General features: G+C 42.0%; 1 protein-coding gene across 1 annotated transcript in view; it reads right to left on the bottom strand.

The window, feature by feature from the left end:
• Nucleotides 1-4,280: 4,280 nt before the first annotated feature.
• The window catches only part of LOC141574112 (trafficking protein particle complex subunit 9-like), a 152,608-nt gene continuing 132,770 nt past the window's right edge, over nt 4,281-24,118 (bottom strand). The window contains exon 15 of the mRNA XM_074347893.1: nt 4,281-8,541. The gene's annotated coding sequence lies outside the window, so the exon portion shown is untranslated. The remainder of the gene's footprint in view (nt 8,542-24,118) is intronic.

Here is a 24,118-nt window from a genome sequence, read left to right as displayed (position 1 = left end):
ACACGGTAAGTTCACCCACCAGGGAGGGTGTCGGAGTTTGAATCTGTGTGTTTTAGTATTCAGATCCTGGCACTGGTCAGTTTACAGTGTTCTCGCTGGGTTTGGGAGACTGTTTCTGGAGCGATTTCTTTGGCTTCCAATAAATTTGCAAAGCCGTCTCCTTCAGTCGATTTCTGATGAGTTGAGTTGGGAGGGGCATGTGAAATTGGGGCGGGCAGAGAGGTGCAATGAAAACTAGCCACCATCTGGTTACCTTTCATTTTTTGTGGGCCAAAAATGCTTGTCTTCTTTTCTTTTCTCCTCCATTCATCCCTTCAGGTCAGGGAGTCGTCTTCAAGAATTTCTTCCTAAAATGTAAAGTAATGATGAAGGCAGTGTGTTTCTGTGGTTGATTTCATTTGATTTGCTTTCATTGTTAAAGATTTTCTGGTGAGGTTCTTATGAGCTCTTAAAAGCTGGAAGAGCAGCAATACCAAGGAGAGAAAGTCAGAGAAATGAGTCAGCGGCCCCTGTGAGGTCTGGGGGACTGAGGGCAGGAGGTGGGGCGGAGGCAGCACCGTGGCCTCCCCTGCAGCCCTGAGGGCAACGTGCGCATGTAAAGCCAGCGTCTCTTGTCACCATGTGTTCTAACAGGACTCCCACTAAAGGAATGCGAGGAGATTTGGGGAGGCCTTACCTTTTACCCTCTTGTCAAACATCTTTAATGCTGACTGTATTTATTCAAGATGACACAGAGATCACCTGCAGAGCGTGAGGAAGCGGTGCTTGCTTCCTGTCTTGCCCGCCCCAGGCTCACTCATCAGACTCCTGATTCTTGCAGGCACTGCATTGCCCGTGGGGGGAGCTCTGCTCTTCGGGGAGCTGGGCACGGGAGTGCGCACATTGGAGCCAGTCACACCATCACTGATCCCACTCCAAATGGCGAGATGAGCCCTTTGTGTAAGTAGTAGAGGTGGGATCCAGAGTCTTCCTGTGTCTAAGGAGTTCTGCAGTAAAGCAAACTTGGAGGAAAGAAAGAAAATGCCTACTGTTCCATGACTGTGTCCTAAGGGTTTAAAGCTCACTGCGGAGCACACGTGAGATCTCATTCAGTAAATACTCTGGGGTCTTGACTCTGACTTGTCTTGAATTTGGCATTCTCATGTTATTTCTCTTAAAATATGTCTAAGCAATCATTTTTGTGTGATGGTTATGTGTGCGTAAGGATCCTGAAGAAACTGTTGTGGATGGAAGTGTGGGCATCAGTGGTACCAGAAGGGCTGGTGGCCCTGGGGGCTGCCCGAGCTCCACACCATCTGTTACCAGCAGTCTTTCAGATTGCATCTTATTCCAGAGCTCATCGGGGCTCACATCTCTCACTACGTGTCTTGAGAGAATATTTGTTCAGAGGGGAGGGGATGGGGTGCTTCCAAGTTTGGGTTCTGGGGTTCCCTGTCTAAAGGTGGCACTGGCACAAATCCTTTATTCATGGAGTAATAAAGCCCCCCAGTCTCGTGGCTAATTGGGCCTCCCTGTCCTACATGTAAGGAGCCGGAGGGCTTGGGTTAGGCCCCCAAACCTGTTTTTTGGTGAGCTTTCAGCCCTATCACACCACCTGGGTTGTCCCATTTCAGTCACATGACTGATTTTGCAGGTAGGCGTGAATCCTGGACAGTGCCTGGGACTTCCAGGTTTCCCCTACAGTAGGGACACTGAAGAAAGTTCACCCCATAAGGTGTGTTCGGGGCCTCGAGGACAAGTAGGGACCCATAGACAGATGTCTGGATGGGTGGCGATCAGGCCCCAGTCTTGGAAGAACAGAGATTCCATTACTGTTTTAACAGTGAAATTGAGGGAGTAATTCTGGAAGTTCTGATGCAACTGAGATTAAAATTATTATATGGTTTTTATTGTTAGCAGTAGTAGTTTTTAACCCTTAGACCCAGTCCCCCCTATTTATAATAAATATTTTGTAACCTTTCTTTTCTGGTGCCCGGAAGTGAACGTCATAGAAAATGTAACCTAACTATAAATATGATAAACAAATAGGTAGATGGAAACATGTGGTGCCTAAATTCTTATATTATGGGGTATTTTATATTCTATGCTAATTAGTGACCTCTCAGGACAAAAGGCACATACAAAGGGAGTCACTTCTAATAAACTATTTTTCCAAGCCTTACCTAACTGTGAAACAAGTGGCTTCAGAATGTTAGAGCACCTCCCATGTCCCTGGGGAAATCTCCTTGTCAGAGTTACACTTGCTGATGGTGTCCTGTGCTAAGTGCAAGCAAATGCGGTTCGGAAGCTGCCAGGAGGCTGACTCCAGGGATTCCTTCTCCGTCGCAGCTGTGAGGGAACCTTGTCTTTCCTGACCACAACCACAGAGGCGATTTTGAATCTCTGAAAACTGCCATACCAGTGTATATCACAACCCTCACAAGATACATTGAATAAAGTAGAAAACTTTAAGTGTCTCCTTTAGGATAGAAATAGGGTATAAAAGAAATAAATTTAAAAATTCTAGTGCCCGAATAAGTGCTACATTACACTGGCTGCATCATAAGGTTAGAAAACTTCATTACCGCTTTACATACCACATCTTGCAGTTAGATTTTATTTATCTTTTTTTTTTCCCTAAAGAAAAAACAATCATTTGATGAGTTCTTGTGTCAGAGGTGACGAGCAGAGAGCAAGTGTAAAACCGGGAATCGTGGTGCTGGTTAGTCTAATATAAGCTCCGTCACTGCACAGATCATCTTTACTCATTTTACTGCACTTTTTGGAATCACCGTCTCACTTGGAAAAACCCCTGTGTCAGTTGGATTTGTTAGTAAAACAATTATTTTTCTTACCTAGAACATCAGTGATGTTTTCAAGATGATAAAAAAAATTTGCCCATGGCATTTAAACAGTTGCTTGTTCTCGTAACTCATGGCTCACGGTCTAGTATTTGTCACAATTGGAGAACTGTGTTTTCTTTGTGCAAATTCTCATTGCTTTGGTGACGCAGGGACACTTGTCCTTACTGGATGGAGTATGACAGTAGTTTTTTGCATTCTCTCCCTAAATCTGGAGTCCTGTGTTATGTTTCCTGTTAACTTAAAAAATAGGAATATTGTTATTTACCTAAATATCTAACCTCACACCAGTGGTGCATATCAAATTGGTCTAAATAGGAATTCCAATATTAAATGAGACAGTAATTTCACAACCCACTTTTCCAAAAATTTGGATTGATGGTTCAACTATACTGGGGACATTAGCTGTTTTAATTGAATCAATCATTGCTTTCTTCAATAAAATTTTCCATTCCATCTGCTCTTTTGGTTTATTGTTCTTCAGTGTTTCATTTGCTTTCTTTCCCAAAAATATATGATTTTGGCTTTTGTCATTGAAAATCCTTGCTGGTTTTGCTACCTCATGCTGGAGAGGAAGGCTTGTGACTGTTTTATAGTCACTGGTTTCATGGTTGTATGAGTGCTTAATGCCACGTTGCAGGGGTGTGGAGACCTAATGAATTGTGTACATAAAAGACTTATTCTACACTGAGTGCAGGGTTAGTGTTCGCAGCCCATGTCATCAGTATCATAATTAATCCATTACAATCATCCTCTATTAATCAGTGTTATCCTTCTAACGTCTCCAGGAGAGGAAATGTAGTAGTCTAAATGCAAATCTGCCAAACTTTCAGTCAATTCAAAACCTTTAAAGCTTTGCTGTCAATAGGACTGTGTGCTTTCTATCCCTAATTCTGCTCCTCCTGACCCAGGACGCGGTCTCCACAGCTGATGATCCGTGAGACACTGGATTCTTGATCCCATGGCTCTGTGTGTTCTGAGACATCTGGGGACTTCAGCACTGTTTTAGGGGCTTTGGGTCCCACCTCTTCATAGCATTGCTGAGATGAGATCTGTGGGTTCACCCTCATTCTTGAGTGTATGGTGCATTTTTTCTAGAACCAACACACGCCACCGTGGCAGCACTGCTTTGACCACTTGCTGGGACAGCGTGTGCTTGTCAGTTCTTGGGTTTAAATTTTCTGTTCTAATTTCTATAATGGGGTATATTGACAGATACACTCCATGTAAACAGAAGCTCTGTGGGGTTTTCAGCAACTTCTAAGAACATAAATATTCCTGAAGCAGCTAATCTTCCACCCAACAAGTGAGGAGCAAGCCGGCAAGTCCTGGGTGCCTGTGGCGGCCAAGCTGTGCAGCCCAGGCTGCTCACCGAGGAGCAAGGAGAAAATCTTAACCTACTTCCATGCTGTCTTTCACAGAATCTCAGAAATGAACGTTTTAATATCTAAAGAGGGGTGATTTTTTAAAATAAATTTTTTATTTTTTTCCTTTTTCAGTTGTATTAGGTAGAATTTTTACAGTTCAACTTCACATACACTTATTGCATGTAAATACATGTATAGAACATACTGCATTTTTTAGTTTACATATATGTACTAATTATTGTTTCTAAGAACAGATTAGAGCTTTAGATTTTTAAAATTAGTTGCCAGAGGAATAAGGACATCTACAAAAAATAAACAAAATATGGTAATCCAATCACAAAGGACAGTCAGATGTGCTTGCATATATTCAAGAAATCAAAACAATATTTCATTTGTGGTCTTATTATTATTGCTATTAATTTTAGATTCCCCATAAATGAAGTCATATGGCATTTTTCTTTCTCTTTCCACCCCACTTCACTTAGAATGACAGTCTTCAGGTCCATCCATGTTGCTGCAAATGGCATCTTTTATGGCTGAGTAGTATTCCATTGTATATATGTATCACCTCGTCTTTATCCAGTCATGTGCTGATGGACATTTGTGTTGTTTACATGTTCCTTGTTCTATGTCCCTTCTGGCAACAATTACAGATTTTAAATATTTTCCACCTTAAAATCCTTCCTGAAGGAGATGTGGTAACTGGAATCAAAAACAGTTACAGCACAGGGTTGTGTGTTATGGGCCCTGGAGGCTTGGTAGAAAGGTTGGCAGAAAGGATTTCAGATTCTGATCAAATGAGTCCTCCTGTTGTAGCCCTGCTGACCGCCTCTCTCACAGCCTGCCCTACAAGTCTGACCAGTCCCTTCTGTGAATCCTAGTGTATTGTGCACAAATTTTGTCCAATTGGTGTCATCCAGTAGGGACCTTAAGTGAGGCACCCAAGCTCCTGTGTTGGTTTCTTCCATCAGCCCTTAACTTCCTTGGGAGCCAGGACTGTCTCATTGCCCCAAGGATCCCTAATGCCTAGTGAGATGCCTGATAAAGCTGGTACTTAACGAGCACATGGGTCAAATGGAAAAACCTGATCAAAAAAAGGCCCTCATTTTTCAGACATGCCTACTTAAGCACATAGGGTAAAATGACATGTCTTCTTGGATTTGCTGTCAAATACTTCAACAAAGGACAAACAAAAGAACAAAGGTCTGAATAAAGGAAATATGGAAAAGTTTGTGAATTCCTTAATCTGGGTGATGGGCTGATTGTACTATACTTACTGATGTATACTTAAGTTAGTTTATAATTTTACTGTCATTAGCTGAATAGCAAGTATTAATACGTACTAATTGAAATCCTTAGAACTGAACAAACTTACCCCACACAAAATCCTTAATATCCTATTAGTTTGTCTTTCAGAAATCTTTTCCCACAAAGACAGGAAAAAAGGGAAAGGCAGATCCGTGCAGTATTTCCACGTTGTCAAAAGACCAAAGGCCGATACAAAAGAAGAGATTGTAAAAAAGATAAAGAGGCTGAAATCAATGTCCGGAAAACCTAGCTAACAATCCTAAATGGCCCAACTTAACTAACCTCAGCACTGCTGCATCAAGAATGGGGCAAATAGCACCTAGTGGATTTTTGTTTAGTAAATAAATAATGATCCAGTTCCTATCACAGGCAATTATGATAAGACTGAGTATAAGTTCTAACACCAACTAGTGTACAAATCATAATTTCTACTTGATTCAAACTGCTTCTTCTATAAAATTTGAATCTTTTTATTCTTAAGACAGATTTGTGGCCTATGACCTAGTGATAAAATTTTCAACTGGCTTGTATTAAAAAAGTTCACCATAGTGAGAGTTTATTACATCAAGTATTCCTTTTTGGGAAACCCATGTGCCTTGTCACTCTCTTTCATAAGATTTCCTGTGGAAAATTCAATCCTTCATTCAGGAAAAGGCTGAGCAATATACCTCATGGAAAACCTTCATAAACTGCAACACAAGAAAATGAAAATGACAGTGAGCAGCCCATGAAGCCGGCAGACACAGAGCACACAGCTGTGTTCCCTCCTCAACTTTCTGTAACCAGCAGAGAAAATGTGCATTTCAAGAAATAGACATAAACACTTTTCAGGACCTGAGCACACAATTTCCCTTTCAGGGTTTCGTGGGCTTCCATTTAATTCTATGAGAAATGTTTAAAACAACAGAACAACAGCTGAGATAGGGTTTAAAGTAACTTTTATGTCTTAGTGAAAATAAAGCCAACTGATAGTTATCATTTTTACTTTATTTGATCTCACTCTCTTACTTTACCTCCCCAACATCCTCCACAAAATGATGGTGAACATCCCCCCCTGGGTCAGAAGGCTAAGTGGAAAGTACCAATAAAATGGAGGTGTGCTTTGTTATTTTATTTTTCAAAACAAACAAGTTTCATTCATGTGATTTAATAATTAAGATCAGAAACAAAGTCTACTCAATAAATGGTAGCCAACACATGTCATCATAGCTGCTCATCAGGTTTGGCCCCACGTTACACACTTTTACATGGACATGTGCCATGTGCTGTCATGGGAAACGGTGAGTGGGGACAGGGCCTCTGCTCTCACAGGGCACACAGCCTGGTGGGGGAGGTGGTGTTCAATCATTGCCCTTTTTTTTTTAATGTACTTACAAATTATGGGAAATGCTATTTAAAAAGAACAAAATGAGTCAATGAAAGTGAAAAATACAAGGACAGTATTTAGGCTGAGGGAAAACAGGGAACCTCTTTGAAGAGCTGACACTCCACTGAGACCAAAAGGACAACTCCAGTGCTGCAGGTGAAGGGCAGGGACACATTGATAAAGGGCTGATATCCAGAATATACCAAAATCTCTTTAAACTCAACAAGAAGAATGAATAACCTGCTTAAAAAATAAGCAAAATTCCTCAACACACACCTCATCAAAGAAGAAATCTAGATGCCAAAGAAGTGTATGGAAAGATGCTCCACAGCATCTGTCATTAAGGGGATGCAGACTGAAACAGCGAGGTACGACTGCACACCTGTCAGAACTGCCAAAACACAGAACACCGACAGCACCTAATGCTGGTGAGGATGTGGAGCATCAGGAATTCTCATGCATTGCTGGTGGGAATGTAAAACGGCCCAGATACTTTGGAAGACAGTCTGGCAATTTTTTACAAAACTAAACGTACTCCTAACATATGATCAGGCAACTGGGCTCCTTGGTGTTTTCGCGACGAAATGGAAACTTATGTCCACACACAAATCTGCATACAGATGTTAATAGCAGATTTATTCATAATCACCAGAACTCAGAAGCAACTAAGCTGTTCTTCAGTAGGTGAATGGATAAAATGTGGTCCAGCCAGAAAATGGACTATTATTTGGTGCTAAAATGAAATGAGTTATCAAGGCATGGAAAGACATGGAGGAAACTTAAATGCATATTACTAAGTGAAAGAAGCCAATCTGGGAAGGTTCCGCAACTGTCTGATTCCAACTGTATGGTGTTCTGGGAAAGGGAAAACCACAGAGACTAAAAGATCAGTGGCTGTCAGAGGCTAGAGGGGAAGGAGCAATGAATGAGGTGCAGCACGGAGCATTTTAAGGTCACTAAGACAGACTACTCTATATGATGCTGTGACGGTGGATACATGTCATTGCACATCTGTCCAAACCCACAGAGTGCACACCACCAAGTGTAAATCCTAGTGTCAAGTCTGGGCTCTGGGTGATGATGACGTGTCAGTGCAGGTTCACTCATTGTCGCAAATGCACGCTCTGGTGCAGGCATCAATATTGAGGAGGCTTTGGGGACAAACTGCAGTTCATACACCAAATCCAGCCCCAGCCACCGCTGTTAATAAAGCTCTGTGGGTGTGTGGAATGTCTGGCTGCTCTGGCGTCTGAACAGCAGAGCTGAGCAGCTGCACCAGAGATCAGGAGGTTCGCAGACCCTGAAATACTTACTCCCAAGCCCTTGACAGAAAAAGTCTGCTGAGCCCTGTTCTAAACGAATCAGAATTCACCCTGATGAGACAGGACAGCAGGGCCCAAACCAGGCATGGTTAATGGGACTGAAGCAATGTTTTAGTTCTAACACCTTTGCTGAAGTCCTGCAGATCCAGCGACAGACTGTAGCCAGGAAGCCTCTGCAGAAGGAGTCAGTAGCAGGCCTTCCAGCCAGGCTCCAGGATGCCGGGGGCCGCGCGCTGCACGGGGGCCACCCGCTTGAAGAAGGCGGACTTGCGGTGGAAGCCGATCAACTCATAGAGCTCGGAGAGGATGCTGCACTGCTGAATTCTCTCCTAGGAATGCTGAAGCACAGGGAGAAAAACAACAAGCATCTGAACGAAACATGTAAGTGAAAAAAAGCAGTAAAAAATTTTCCCTTAAAACAGAGACCCAATGACACAGGAAGGAAGAGGAAGGCTGACTTTGTGCACTGATGGGACCGGATGCAGAAATGCAGGGAAGCAGCGCTGTGCAGATGCTCCAGACCCCCTCTGGGCCCCACCTTTCCTCGTTCCGCCTCTCCTTTTACTAAAAAGGCCCATATTCCCTGAAACAGAGGAATCTGCTACCTAAACATGGGACACAGAGAAGGGAAAGAGGAAAAGGAAGGGAAAGTTAAGGAACAACAGTTCATCTAGACCCTAGGGTTTGGGCGGGACTTTCACCAAACACACAACCTCTCAAAGCACAGAGCACACAGTAAGAGGCTGACAGAGTGACTGTGACTTCTGCTCCTTAAACACCAGCTACCTGCCAGCACACGCTGTGCCGTTACTGAATCATTACAATCATTTCAGAAACTATTACTACCCCGGCTAACAGGCAAGGAAATCTGAAACTCGGGGAGGAATTATTATCATCCTGAACAAATTCCCACGGCCCAGAAGTGTCAGAGCCTCCGGCAGACCCTGGACTAAAATGCTCCTCATCACCACGGGCCCTGAGCCTCAGGCTGAGGCCACGTCAGGTCTGCACGGGCCCAGAGCACGAGTCTGTGGGACAGGGAGTGGTCCCACTCAAAGTGCCAGGCCAAGGCCCTCAGGAACCTATGTAATGAAACCAAATCCCCAAACTCATTTCCAACGCACTGCCCTGTCCGGGAGGACTGCTCGGCACATCTGGCTTATCACCTGTGCACAGGCTGTGCAAGGGGCCCAGACAGTGACGTGACGTCCCATTGGAAGTGGCTCGGAGACCGCTTCATCACAGGACAGACTCTCCCGGCTTCCAACGTTAACTCTCCATTCCATTTCCAACTGGAAAGTAAGTTTAGACTTGTTTTCCTCTCCAGAAACAAAGAGAGGTAACATCAGCGGGAAACTCAAGACTGAGGAAGAGTCTCCTGGCCATTTGGAAGGATAAGCCGGGGAGGGAACAGAGACAGGGATCAGAAAGGCCCATGTTCCAGTCCAAAGTCTGCACGTCACTCGCTTTGACAGTTTCATTTTTAATACAGGTGATAAAATCTAATTATGATTGTTGGGAAAACTAAATGAAATAACGTATGTCACTAGCATAGGTGTAAAATCCTCCATGAGTGTTCCAGAAATGGACGTGACCGTGGTTAGATACTGTCTGCCAAGTCTTATGTGCTAAGTTCACATCAGCCAGCCAGAGATGTGCCAGAGAATGCCTCAACAGCCAGCAGCCTTCTCCAACTTGGAAACTCACAGTGTCCGAAGAACAGGCAGTGGTGGATGCTTTGGGACACTCTGGAGGTAGCACTCCAGTGATGACTTTAAAAAACTGGGGAGAATTTAGGGGACCATACAGCTCAAATACAGAAAACTCATTCCATGTCTTCAAATATTCATCTCGAGCCATGATGATTCAGAGAGGAAATACATATTCAAACGTACATCATTTTCCCACATAAGTGCATCAAAACAATTTGGAAAGAATGTAACTTTCTTCTCTAGATCACACAGTGGGGATTACAAGGTTTGTACTGAAAGCCCTAAGTGTAAATCATCTGCAAACGTAACTGGGTCCACTATCAATCATCATCATTCGAAGGGAAGGATGGAAAAGAACAAAGCCAAGCTAATACGCTCCGGTATTTTGTTGGGTTACGATGTCACAGAGGAGACGGACAGGTCATCAAGGAACCACTCTGCCGTGATCACGGAGCCGGGGAGCGGGATGGGCGTCAAGATGTATGACGCAGCCGTAGCTGTGCCCGCGCTTCTAGGCAGGTACCCAGTCACTTCGAGAAGGTGTCAAAAGTGTATGCCCACGTCCTCATCACCTGTCATGTATTAAAGAGAAATGGAAACCTATAAAAGGCCAATACCCTTGGTGGATACACCGTCCAAAGAGCAAAGTCACAGTTTGACAACTGGCCATCCTGGTTCCCTGGGATTCATTCTTGGAGAACCTTAAAAACCACTCCTCTGTCCTGAAGAAGTGCTGCCTACTTGTCCTATCTTTGGTTCAGGGATACAGCACTTTCACGTGGACTTTAATATCTGCACAGATTTTACTGTCTTTCTCCAGGTTCACTTGTCCATTCTGAAGAGTCCTGAGTTAAGTCCAAATTCCATAAGATCAATTCCCTCCAGTGACAACTCAACGAGTCTGCAATTACAAACCAACTGAACAAGACTGTCCTCAGCTAAAAATGTCACCCACCCTTCACTGTTTTCTTAATCTCCTCTCCTGGCTAATTGCAACAGACTAACACCACCCTCCACCAAGTTCCCAACTATGTCAAATAGAAAGTAAGGTCCATAAAAGAGGAGACAACTCCATAGTCACCTCTGAATTCCTAGCATATATTAATGTCAATAAATAGAACTATGTTTATGGCTTCTTTCCTTTAAAACCTTTCTGGTTATTTAAATGAGACCATGGAAGGGAGGTGTTTGGGTCCAGTATCTTGATCCAGAAGACTCTGGAGACCTTTTTCGGAATGGCTGCCCACTGATTCATTCAAACACAACTTCTCTTTCCAGGAGGAGCTGTGATTTTCTGCCAGGAGTTTGTTGTCACTCTCATGCCAGAAGAGATTTAAACTAAATACTTATATTGGATATGTTATTTTTCCCCGCTTCCAAAAAAATTGACTTTCCTTACTTCCTTGCCTTGAGGAATGCTTTTTTACTTTTCTTTCTAATTCACCCTTTTATAAAGCAGGATTCTCAGGATGTGCTTGGCCTTACATAAGAACAGCCATCCAACTCCCAGTGTGAGAGGCCTGGGGCTCACCTCCTGCCCTCCTGTCAAGGCAACTGAAACTCAGTTCGGGAGCCAACTCCCCCCCCAGGGCTTCTAAGGCTCACGTATCTCCCAGAATCCCTGCTTTCTGGTTTGACTTGGCTTCTGAGGATTTCCCCTCACTTTCTTGACAATTAGCTGTGCAGCTTGAAAGATGAGGAAGAAGGTCTTATTTCTTAATCAGCATTTTAAGGAACTTATGTAATGAAGGTTTTCAAGAGTTTCTAGAACCCTCCATTGCAGAGACAGAAAACAAAATAGATATTTTCTAAATTTAGCTATCATGTGCATTTTTTCTTTGCTTTTGTTTTCTTAACTGCTAACAGACATTTTTTAATTAAAAAATAAAATAAGGCCCCAAATATGATAGAACATTGAAGAGGAAACAAAATTAAAGGGCAAAGACAGAAAAATGATAAGTACTCTACAAAGTTAATAGAAAACATACACTATGGATCAGATCAGCAATTCTCAGTAACAGCTAATTGAAACCTGACCATGAGGTAAAATGTCTCTCCTGTCAGGAGACGGCCAACAGAAAACAGAATTAAATCAACAAACTAAAATTCTAAGTCTGGCGAGGTAGAGAAGTCTACCGGCTAAATGTGTTTTTTTCTGGAAAAGAGGGAGACTCACAAGATCTTTTCTGTGGAGCCTGAGCCCAGGTGAGGGCGGTGAATTGAGCTCTGTAAGTACCCAATTAGCAAAGTGAGTGATGAATAAAGAGACGTGAGGTTTGATGACACAGATGATACTACTATTCACTTGTCCTGCAAGTATGTCTTCACGTTCAATGATCAATACCTCGGCGTCCTCAGGGATTGAGATTATAGGAAAATGCACAGCCCGGGCCCAGACCTCCTCTGTGATTGTGGCACTGCACTTAGATGTTTCAAGGGCACCTCCAACTCCACCTGCAAAGAGCTGACTTCACGGTGCTCCTCCCATAGCCGTCCTGCCCAGGGCCATCTCTCACAGATGTGACTGGACCCCTCCTTCAGGGCCCAATTTCCTCAGTCAACGAGTCCCACCACCCACACCTCACCTACCAGGTTCTCACTGGCACTCCCTCAGCACTGACTCTGTGCTGGGGACCACACTGCACATTGTGCACACGTTATCTCACTGGATCTCCACAGCAGTCCTGGGAAGTCAGTATATCACTGCTTCAATTAATAAGATAAATTGTTTCACTTCCTTGAGTGTGTCATCCAAAGTGAAACGGCTACTGAGCCACAAACCTGAGACTGAAAATCACTTGAAAATTGAACACTGATACACCTCACAGCCACCCTACTCTGACTTATCACATCACCTCCTGCCGAGCCTTCTAAATGTTTCTAGGCATTCTACAAGACAAAAGTGATCTACGAGAGCACCCCACTCCCCTACTTAAAATCTGACAATGACGTTCCACTTCCCTTAGGAGAAAGCCCCACTGGGCCTGAGCACAGCCCAATGGCCCGGCATCCGCGTTCCCTGGGCGGCCGTGCCGCCTCACCCACCACACAGCGCTACACGTGCCGTGTCCAGGACAGGGATGCTGACTCCGTACAACCCGGGGCTCGTCTCACTCAAACAATGATCACCCTCTTCATGGCTGACTCTCAGAAAAATGTTTTCTCTGGATGAATCAATATCTTTTTCCTTACAACTTCCCATCATTGATAATTAGCTCCCCCCAAAAGAGAAAAGAACTAATCCTCAGACTCCTTATCTGTAAAGTGTGAATAACAAGGAAATATGAGTGGTTTTAAATGAAATAATATTCATGTGAAGCTGAGGGACAATTCCCAACATACAGTAAGCACTCAATATGTGCTTACTTAATATTAATAAAATAGATCCCATTCCAGCAACCTTAAATCAATGCTTTATGGCTTTGTCCAAAAGACTACCGACAAACTATTGGATGAACCCCTTTGAGCAGATTAGCCCAAGCGTACTGGGATAGGTAAGCCTTGACTCCAGTTACAGCTGCAGCCAACCAGCACTACGGGGCAGGGGCAGTTTGCTCAAACTCTTACATGTTGTTTGAGCATTTAGTTGTAGTTATTGAATAAAGACAGGTATTATATAGTCAAAGCTCCTGAAACATAAATCTTCAAAGATTGATGCAAATTAGGTTTCAAGTACAACACTCTCACTAGAAATTATTTGAAAATTATAGTCTTAGCTCCTCCACACATCAAAAGGGCATGTTCTTAATGTATCTGACTAAATACACTGAAAGGATTGTTTAAAAGAAATTAAGATGAAGCCATAATGAATAAGCTATTTGTATAATCTGCACAAAGCCCCACCCAAGGGTGTCACTTCTCACTTCCACATAGGTGTTCAGGTAGCTTAACCTGGTCTTGATTTCTTATGACATGGGGGTGGGAAGAATTGTGGATAGATTTATGTAGCAAATATAAATCTAGGGTATTTGCTGTGTAGGAATCCTAGAAATAAATAAATTGATATATAGTCCCACCCTTAGGAAGTTCAGCCTTTCCAATTACAACAGCATTAAAAATAAAATGAGAGATACATTTAACAAAATTTTACAAGATTTGCACATTGAACATTTTGAAGTATCACCAAAAAAAAATTGAAAGATCTACATATATGGAAGGCATCCCATGTTCATGGAATGGTAGACAATATTGTTAAAAATGTTAAGACTCCCCAAAGTGATCTACAAATTTAATGGAATCCCTATCAAAATTCCAGCTGACTTCTTTGCAAAAATTGAAAAACTGATCCCAAAATTCATATGGAAGGGCAAGGGACCCAGGTCAGCCAAAACAATCTAGAAAAAGAAGAGCAAAGTTGGAGGACTCACTCAAAGGTTACTACAAATCAATTGTACTCAAGTCATTATGGTACTGGCATAAGTTTGGATGCATAAATCTATGAGACACAATAAAAAATCCAGGAAGGAAACTTACATTTACACTCATTTTTCCAGAAATGTGCCAAAAACACTCCATTGAAAGAATAGTCTATTCAACAAATGGTGCAGAGACACCTGGGTATCTGCAGGGAAAAGAATGAATCTGGAATCTGGACCCCCGTATTTTATATAACAAATAATATATTAATTCAAAATGGATCACAGACAGAAACGTAAAAACTAAATGTATAAACTTTCTAAAAGAAGACATAGTTTAAATCTTTGTGGTCCTAGGATAGGCTATGGCTTCCTAGATACAATACCAAGAGTACAAGTGAAAAAAAAAGAACGATAAAATGGACTTCATCAAAATTAAAACCATTTGTTACAAAGGACATCATCAAGAAAGTGAAATGAAAGGGGAAGGGGGTAGCTCAAGTGATACAGTGCGTGCTTAGCAAGAAAAATAAAATGAATAAATCTAATTACCTCCCTTAGAAAGAAATTGTTTTAATGTTTAAAAAAAGTAAAGTGAAATGACAATCTGCAGAATAGGAGAAAAATATTGCAAAGCATATATCTAATAAGAGAATAGTATCCAGGATATAAAACAAATGCTTACAACTGACCAATACAAAGAAAATCGACCCAATTTTTAAATATGCCAAGTATTTAAATAGATACACAATTGGCCAATAAGTATATGAAGAGATGCTCAGCATCACTAGCGAAATCAACATCAAAATGAGATCTGATTTTACACTCACTAGGATGGTTATAATCAAAACATGGACAATAACAAGTGTCAGTCAGGAGGCAGAGACATGGGAACCCTCAATACGCAGCTGTTGGAAAGGGGCAATGGTGCATCTTCTTTGGAAAAGCCTGGTGTTTCCTCAAAAGGTTAGAGTTATATGGCACAGCAATTCCACTCCTACATATAGAGTCATCCCTCAGTATCCTCGGGGGGTTCGTTTCAGGAAACCCCCACCCTGGATACCATAATCCAAGGATGTTTGAGTCCCTTTACAATCAGCCATCTGGATCCATGAAGTGGAAACTACAGATATGGTGGGCCAACTGTACAGCCAACAGAATGAAGATATATTCTCACAAAAACTTGCATATCAATATTCATGGCAGTATCATTCAGAGTAGCCAAAGGTTACAAACAATATCCATCCATCAATGAACGGATAAACAAAATTACCAAGAATAATCCCACAAACTTTTGGTCATTGAATCTTTGACAAAGGGGGTGAGAACATACAATAGAATAAAGACAGCCTCTTCAGCAAATGGTGTAGGGAATACTGGACAGCTGCATGTAAATCAATGAAGTTAGACTACTCCCTCACAGCATACACAAAAATAAATTAAAAATGGCTTAAAGACTTAAACATGTTGACAAGACACTATAAAACTCTTAGAAGAAAACATAGGCAAAACATCTGACATACATCTCAACAATGTTTCCCTAGAGCAGTCTACTCAAGCAATAGAAATACAAGGAAAATAATACAAGTGGGATCTAATTAAACTTACAAGCTTTTTCACAGCAAAGGAAACAGTAAGCAAAACAAAAAGACAATCTATGGAATGGGAGAAAATAATTGCAATAAATGAAACTGACAAGGGCTTAATTCCCAGAATATGTAAACAGCTCTTACACTTAATAAGAAAGAAAAACAAACAATTCAATCCAAAAATGGGCAGAAGTCCTAAAGAAACATTTCTACAATGAAGACATACAAATGGCCAATAGGCACATGAAAAAGTGCTCAATATCATTATCAGAGAAATGCAAATCAAAACTGCAATCAAGTCTCACCTCTCACCAGTCAGAATAGCCATCATTCAGAAGTTCACAGACAGTAAATGCTGGAGAGGCTGCAGAGAATTTGGAACCCTCCTACACTGTGGTGGGAATGCAGTTTGGTGGAGCCATTGTGGAAAACTGTGTAGAGGTTCCTCAAAAGACAAAAAATTGACCTCCCATATGACCCAGCAATCCCACTCCTGGACATATATCCAGAAGGAACCCTAATTCAAAAAGACACTTTCACCCCAATGTTCACAGCATCACTATTTACAATAGCAAGACATGGAAACAACCTAAATGTCCACTGAAAGATGACTGGATAAAGAGACTGTAGTATATTTCTCCAATAGACTACTATTCAGACATAAAATAATAATAAAGTAATGCCATTTGCAGCAACATGAATGGACCTGGAGAATGTCATTCTAAGAAAAGTAAGCCAGAAAGAGAAAGAAAAATACCATATGAGATCACTCACATGTGGAATCTAAAAAAAAAAAAAAAAAAAAAAATCAAAAAACAAAGACACAAAAAGATAAACTTATCTACAGAACAGAAACAGACACAGAGACATAGAAACCAAACTATGGTTACCAGAGGGGAGAGGGTGTGGGAAGGAATAAATTGGGAGTTCAAGATTTGCAGATACTGAGTATGTATACAATAAACTGCAAGTTTATACTGTATAGCACAGGAGAATATATTTATTATCTTATAGTAACTAATGTTTAAAAAGAATATGAAAATGAATACAGGTATGTTCCTATTTAACTGAATTGTTGTGCTGTACACAAGAAACTGACACAACATTATAAACTGACTAGACTTCAATGAAAATATTTTTAAATAGACCAAAAACGAAAAAAAAGGAAAAGGATATTATGAAACCAAAAGAATAAAGTACTGATTCAGGCTACAATATGGATGAACCTTGAAACTTTATGCTAAAATAAGCCAGACACAAAAGGACAAATAGTGCCCTTTTAGATGAACTGTATCTAAGCGTTTACTGTACTACTTCTGTAAATTTTCCGGAGGTTTGAAGTCTATCAATATCAAAATAAAATGTATTATTCATTAAAATCATAAAACGCTTCCTCACAGGAGGGCTTTAATTATTAAATGCAGAAATGCATGTAAAGCTCCTGGAACAACACTTTGCACGTCCACACACAGACACTGCTGTCACTGCCGCTCAGAGGGTGGTGCCAGCGCTGATGAGGGCTGCCTCCACTCTCTCCCCTGCAGACAGGAGTGAGGGCCTGGGCTCTGACAGGCAGGGTGAGCGTGACCCTGGGTCAGACACAGCCATGCCCCAGACTCTGCGTTACCCAACTTTCTTATACAAACTGCAACATGTAATGTAAACACGCTACAGGGATGTATCTTACAACACAGGGAATACAGCCAATGTTTACAGTAACTATAAATGGAGCATCTATTGTACACCTGAAATATATCATATTTTAAATCAGCTATATCTTTGTAAAAAATTAAAAAATAATTTAAAAAAGTTATCACTTTAATATTCAATTCGGTTTCTAAGTAACTACTAAACAGCTTAGAATGTATAAAAGCATTTAAGTGTGCTGTTTGTTTACATATTTATTTACTTTCAGCCTCCTGCTAAAAGAGAAATTAAACAATTTTTTTAAACACACCTTAACAACCATAACAACAAATAGACAAACTGAGAGTGAAGAGAAATTGGAGATTCAATACTTAAATGAAACCAGGGGGAGGTAAAGTCATAAAAATGGATTCCCTGGAGTCAGGGCAAGTGTTAAAGGCCGACTAGAAATTCAGCTGTAAGATTCTTGGCAGCTAAAGCAAAAAGAAAAGATCATGGGGGGGTGGTAGAGCGTGTGCTTAGCATGCACGGGGTCCCGGGTTCAAGCCCCAGGGCCTCCACTAACAGATAAATACACCTAATTACCTACCGCCCCAAAAGAGCCCCAAAGAAAAGAAAAATAGAAATTTCTTTCCAAAAAAGCCTTGATATTAAATTTGGATTAAATACTTAAAAAGAAAAAGAAATATAGAAAAGATGAGTGACACTGTGAAGGAAAAGCCCAGCTGAGCTACCGAGCTAAGTCACAAATCTAAGTGTGATAAGTGTCAGTTTACTGATTTAAGTTTTGCTGGGCTAACTCGTAAATCTGAAGTTTAGTGTCAGTTTACTGGGCTAATAAGCTAACTCGTAAATCCAAGGTCAACAATTGTCAGTAACGTGATCTGTTCCAAATTCATAAATCTCAGTGCTTGTTTCTTGGCTGGCCTGTTGTTTCCGTAACAACACAAGCGATAATGCCCTTGAGATAAATCTGTGATGGCTGCTGGCAGGTCCCCATGTCTCACGTGGCAAAATCTGAAACATCCTTCTCACCACTCAGAGTCATCATAAGCCCAACCCACCCCTCCCCCTGTTAAATGCAGGAGCAAAGGCAGGGCCCGGCCTTTGCTCTCTCTGTGTCATCACAGTGAGACAGGATGGAAGGGGGCAGAGCACAGCCATTCAAGGAAGGCCACAGCAATTAACATCAAAATGGTGAAGGATTCAACCTCCAATAGGCCTTGAGGCTCAGGATGAAGAGATATAACTTCTAGCAGAGCTTGAGCTTCATTATACACCCATTGTAATAGTAACATGGTGAATAACACGCCCCCAGGCAACATGGCAGTCCCAAGGCTAGCCACAAAAGATCACAGGGTGGGAAATGGCCAACTCCCCGGGAATCCCAGCCCCTTCCCCTTAGGCTGCTCCTTCTACTTATTAGCAAATGAAACCACCGAGCCCAAGAAAACGAGCAACACAGCGCCACCTCGCGGTCACCCCTCTCTCTCCGTCTTCGGAGAAAGCCCGCACTCTGTGTAGTGTGTACCTACTTTTAAACTGAGCATCAAACCCCCGCACCTCGTGATGTTTCTCTTGCCTTTCAATGTATCTCTCTGAATAAATCTACCTTTACTCAACACTGGCTTGCTCTTGAATTCTTTACTGCACGAAGCCAAGTACCCACATCTGGCAGGGCACATCCAAGGGGCTCAACCAAAGCCTGGGACACAGCCCTTCTCATGCCCTACTCATTTTTTCTTGTATCAACAGGACTGGGTTGTGAAGGGAGCTCTGAGGCCCCAGCTAAGGGACAGAAGCTGCCCCCAGGGCTCAAATTGGCGGGCAGCCTCTCCCCCAGCAGGGGCCTGGGGTCTGCCCGGTTCTCTGTGTTTATCTGTTGTGCTGACTCCCCAGCCACAGAGCGTTCTCCCTAGGTCTGTCCCCACAAAACCCTTCTCTCCAAAATACAAGCACATCATGTCACAATCCTCTTGTTCAACCAGGAAATGTTCAACCCACTTTTTCCCTCCACAGTAAAGTACCTAAGTGTCCTCCCTCCCATCCCAACACTTCTTTCTTTGTGAGAACTCTGCACTCCCCACACACCATCCTGAACGCAGATGCTTGCTGGCTGGGACCAAGATGTTTCAGTCTCACACAGCCTGCATCCTTTCACTTTCCCCTTGTTACCTTAAAAAAGCCTTCCCTGAGTCACCCACAAATCTGATTCTGAACTTCATAAAGTGCTGAGTTTGCAGTCACTGTGTGCATACCTCCCAGGTTTTGACTAAGTTTCCTTCACGAGATCTTCATTAAGGAGCTGCATCAAGAAGTTGAAAGAGGGTATTCTTACATCTGAGCGGAGGAGACTGCAAAAAATTTAAATGGCTTTGAAGAGAGAGTTAACCAGGGACAGAGAGGTCGCAGGTCCTAGTCAACAGTGTTATGAGGCAAAATGTTCTTCAAAGGCTCAGAGTGGCTTCTGAACGCAGAGTCGGCAGGGAGGAGGTGACACGCAGTGAGTGGGGTGAGTGACACAGGGTACGCTCCCCCAGCTGGGGAAGAATTGGATTTTGTTCTAGTTTTCCAAACAATTTCTTACTACCTTTTTCTCCTATTGTCACATACCATTTCCTACGAATTAAGAATATCAATGTCAGTCATTTGGGCCACTTGGGAGAAGCAACACGATGCCATTCACAGGGCTGGGACATGACAGCCACACCAGTCTAGGTTGAAAGACCAGTGGGGGTATTTCCATGGTGATCACGGGCATGCAGCAAACTCCCCAGCTTCAATGACCTCATCTCAAAGGTGGGGCAATAAAACAACCAAGAAAAGTGCGTGATGATTATGGAAGACAACTGGTTGCTAGGTAAGTGCCCGTGACAGCTGCAGCTTCATGGGGAATGAGTATGATTAACAAGGCCCTGTCTACCTGGCCACACGCTCCCTGCCTTCCTGCCTTGGTGCAGCAGCAGTTTGTTTAGCTGAGATGAACGCCCCCAGAGCAGCCCCGACGGGAAAGCTCGCAGCTCTGCATTGCGAGGCGTGTTCCTTTCCTTCTCAGTGCTGATCACAGTTTGCTGTCATCTGTTTTTATGTTTATCCCTTTTGTAAATTCCTCTCCTCCGGAGTTTTTGCTCAAGCAGCGCAGGGCCAGGTGTGTCTTGTGGCCTGCCGGATATTCTGGGCTGGGAAACAGCCGACCACACATCTAGCCCTGGTGCTGAACGGAGAGGGCAGAAGGCCCTGGGGCCCATGCTGAACTGAGGCCCCTGCACCCAAAATTATGGTCTGACTTTTGGCAAATTACACAGTCTTCTTTACCCTGAGATTCCTCATCTGTCCATGAAAATAACTGCCCATGGCACACAGAATTACCAAGATTAAAGGAAATCACCAAATTCACAACATATTCAAGGGGCTACCAGTGCATCCTCAACAGACAAATGCTGCCTTTACGGCTCTGACACATGTCAAGCGGGGCGGCCACACACAGTGAACACTGCTAAGTGCCAGTGTGTTAAGCGCTTCATGTGTGTTACAATACTCTTTAGAACTTACAACAATCCCAGGAAGAAAAGAATATTATCATGCCCATTTCACAGATTCACCAACAGGTTAAGAGAGGTTACATTCTAGTCCAAGGCCGTATGGTGAGGAAATGGCGATTTAAACCGGAATCTGGGCCCAGGCCTAGGCTCCATCTCTCTCCCATCCACCTGACCACTTGCCTATGAATTCCACCTGTCCAATACACAAGTTTGCAGCCGGCCAGCTCTTAAATGCAATGTGTGCCACCATTTGTCAATGTTGGTTAATTACCATAAACTGTTCTCAGAAACCACTACAGAAAAGAAAGGTGGACTTAAGGAATTCTGCATTGCGTTCTCCTGTAATGTGCAGAAACCCTTCCCTACACCACCAAATCCAAATGTATGCTTCCTCTATGTTTATGTTTGCACACGGCTTATTAAAGTAGAAGGTACCTGCAGTAATTCCATCTCGGCTGCTTTCCAAGGTTGCAGATTATCCATAATAAGTCCGTGAATGAAAATACTACAATGTGAATGAAAATACTGCAACCATGTCAGTAAACAAAGAATGCTGAAACCAAGTCATTAGCGGCTGCCGCCAAACCCCAGCGAGGACAGGCCTGCAGCCCAGCAGCTGCAGCAACTCACAATGGTGCCCTCTGAGCAGACTTAGAATAAGAAAGGACAGGATACTGGCCCTAGGTAGCTAGGTGCTTGTTTAAAGAATGAATTCAGGGAGTCCAAAATGTTTGCTTCCTCCCATACATAGAAAAGCACTAAATTCTTGAACTTGAGATACCTGGCTTTCTTTAGATAACAAGAAGTCTTTTACTGTTCCAACAACCTGGTCTTTGTTGTAAAGCTCCTATATATCCTAGCTCCTCCTCAACCTCTTGGGAGCAGTCCCTCAGAGAGATCTGAGAGGCTGTCATCACGGCTCGAGTAATCCCGCCAAATAAAACATAACTCTTAACCTTTAGGCTGCACATGTATTTCAGTCAACAGTTTTGGACACCATGAAGGGACCCAGAGCAGACTTTCTCCACCTGAACTCTCCGAGTGTCCGGAGCCTTGGTACCATAAGTGGCCCTTTGTGCCCATCTGCCTCCTCGGGGAGTCCAGATGAATTTTGGTGAGTCTCTCTTGGTTCTCGGAACTCACATATTGGTTGATGATCCTGAGTTTTATTTGGCGGTGTTTCCAGGTAACTGGCCCTCCATTTGAAAGATACTGGGGTGAATTACCCATCCAGTGGAGACATACTGGGTGGGGCCTGGTTGAAAGATAACGGGAAATACCCACCTTGAGGAAACGTCCGAAGTGGGGCTGGTGGAAACATACCAGGAAAATACTCACCCAGTGGAGACATCCCGAGTGCGTCCAAGTTGAAAGACACTGGGTTCAGGGCTGAGTGGTTAGGTAAGAGGTTGGTCTAATGTTTTCCTCAATTTGGTTACCTCCATTGAATTTTTCAGGATAAAAGTAAAACTCTTATGAGTAAACTTTCAACTCCAATAATGGGACCCTCCTCCTGGCTGGTAACAGCTTTCTCTGGTGACAGAGAATCTTGCAGGAGTGGTAGAGGCAAAGACTTCATGCCATAGGGTTGTCCCTGAGGGAAATCTTACTAGCAAATTTATTCTGAGAACCCGACCTTACAATGGGGAATAGAACTTTCAAAAAAAATAAAAAACAGAAAAGAAAAGAAAAAATGACAGGTTGCCAGCCTCCAACAATTACCCCAGCCAGGTTTATGTACGTACAAAACTTACAGCATTAATTGGGAATTAGAAAAAAAAAAAAAAAAAAAAACTCACTCTGAAAGTAACTAACCAGGCCTGATAAAAACATTTTTTGGAATTCTGAACTTATAAAAACAAAATCCCCGTTAGGGGGAACTTGGATTTCTCTTCCTGTGTCCTTGAAATGTAAACGTTTTATCTTTCTCTGGGTGTTTTAAGTGTGTGTATGTATGTATATATATGTTTACTTTTTTTTTTAAAGGAAACCTTGGACTCTGCCATACAAAAGGTTCAGGTATTGTGTACATATGGTGGCCACGTAAATAAATTGGGATTCTAAGCAATTCTTTGATTGTACCAATTGTCAGATATTTTGCCATCTTAAACTTTGTTTCATCAGCCTGGACCACAAAGGCCTTTAGCTTTTGGAGAGTAAACCTTTGAATTTTATTTAGGCAACACCCCCACTCTCATGTGGAAGAGCCTCTTCATCTTATTGGTTTAAAATCACTATATATATATATTATTATATATATGTATATAAATTGATGGCCATATGATGGATCCTTTAATTTGGAAAAACTTTTAAATTGGTGAAAGTTGAAAGAGATCTCATTATAAACAGCTGTTTTATTGGTATCTATTAAAATCAATTTTAAAGGTAGAAAAATATATCTAATGGTTAACCTAAGAACTTAGTGAAAAAAATAAAAATGGTTTGAAAAGCTACATTTGTGTTTTTCCTTTCCGATAAATGGTTCTAGAGATGCTAATAAAAGCTTAGAATAATTAATGTTAATTAGGATGAATAACTGGAAAAAGGATTGTTAAAATGTCGGAAAAAAAAAGATAAGGGGCTTATCCCAAGTGGATAAATATTTTTATATGGTTATTTTGAATGAGATAAATAAAATGGACATTTTTGGATTTAGGTACAAGGTTTTGATACTCCATTACATAAAGTAAAAAAAAGGGCCAAAGAGATCACCTACTGCCCCCCAACATTAAAGTTCAAACAAGTCCGTTTTATTTGCCACAGTTTAAAATATATGTATATATAGACTGAAATACTTGATCAATGATTGGGACAACAGACCAATTAATCAAATTAAAAATTGAGAAGGGTCTAAGCTCTTTGGCTGAAACTTGGGCATCCTAGAGACTTTTCTATAAAATTAGATACAATGCACAAAAAAAAAAAAAAAAAAAGGCTTCTGGCACTCCTTCTAGAAATAAGAATTATTGATTAAAACATAAATATAAAAATTAAAGGTATAAGATTTAATAAAATTGAGATAAAAGTTTGTAAATTTGGTATATTTAAATGGTCTTTATATAAAACTTTT

The sequence above is a fragment of the Camelus bactrianus genome, chromosome 19 (genome assembly GCF_048773025.1).
Source record: "Camelus bactrianus isolate YW-2024 breed Bactrian camel chromosome 19, ASM4877302v1, whole genome shotgun sequence".
NCBI classification, from domain to species: Eukaryota; Metazoa; Chordata; class Mammalia; order Artiodactyla; family Camelidae; genus Camelus; species Camelus bactrianus.
This window is presented reverse-complemented; position numbering and strand designations above follow the sequence as displayed.